Below are 1,337 nucleotides of genomic sequence, written 5' to 3' on the forward strand. Positions count from 1 at the left end.
GATCACCAATTTAAGTCACGTTTGGTAATATTAAAATATGAATATAACAATGAAAAAAAATGATTAATAAGTATTAATTTTGAATTTAAGGTTAATGAATTATCATTAATTGGTGGCAAACATGTAAAGGCGATGGTAAAAATATTGATGACAAAATTATTTACCGATGATTTGTTATCTAACTATTCTTTTACTGGAAAGAAGGGTAAAAAGCCATTCTCTTCATTGACTATCTGCTCTATTTTGTTTGGTAAGCATAAAAATTTAAAACAACAAACTATTATTTATGCAATATTAAGTTTTTCAAATTGCCATTAGTGCTTAACAATAGCAGCTTCATTCAACTATATAGGATACTGCGCTAGCACACTTTAACTACTTCAGCTATAGCATTTTAGATTCTGATCGCTCCGATGAATGTATTGATTTTACAATGATGTTTGTTTTTTAATTTTTTTTTTTTGTTTCTATTATATATATTATATATATTTGTGTCCTAAAAATGCTTGGATTTTCTTCAACAATATCTTTTCTGATAGGAAAGTGTTGACATCTAGTTGGTACTTTGGTGTGGACAAAGGGAAAATTTCCATGTAGTTTTCAAAAGCTTCGAGAAAAACAAATAAGAGAAACCCTTAGGAATTTCCCTTAGCATTTCCTATTTTCGGTGTTTGCGATATTTTAATTTTGAATTTCTACAAACGGAGTCCTGACATTGAATGAACGTCGATGTCAAGGCCGAAAAAGGAACTACGAAAGAATGATTATTTACAGTTTAATTCCATGCGTCCCAAGATTCTGGACCGTGAGACGGGTACTGACCATAGCGTTAAACGACAAGTCAGTGCGTTACAGTACGGCCACTGATATCATCAAAGTCGATGACCGACTGTCGGGGAGAAATTTGGGGAACGCGCAGGTGGACCGGGGATATTTATTTTTTTTCGACGCCGTCTCTGGCCTTGACTTTCCCTGGGCTGCCAACGTCGGAAAACATAATTTAAAAAAATAACGATTTGGTACGGCGTCCTCCGGGGAGACGAACCGCGATCAAGGGAGAGTCGCCGGGTAGCCGGGAGTCGTCACCGCGGTCCGTGATATTTCTCAACAATCGATAACCGGATATCTGAAAACGGATTCCGGCGTACGAGGACCACCCGACGTCAACCCCGGAGACGGCGACGGGGAAAAATGCATTTCAACAGTTCAATCCTGAAATTCCCCGACCGTGTTCCCGTGAGATTTTCGATGTTCTTCGGCAGTCAACTTTGCGAGCTTTCATCCGACGGCTTTCAAACTTTAACACCAGATAGTTAATCGATAGAGAAACGTGAATG

The sequence above is a fragment of the Acyrthosiphon pisum genome, chromosome X (genome assembly GCF_005508785.2).
Source record: "Acyrthosiphon pisum isolate AL4f chromosome X, pea_aphid_22Mar2018_4r6ur, whole genome shotgun sequence".
Classification (NCBI taxonomy): domain Eukaryota; kingdom Metazoa; phylum Arthropoda; class Insecta; order Hemiptera; family Aphididae; genus Acyrthosiphon; species Acyrthosiphon pisum.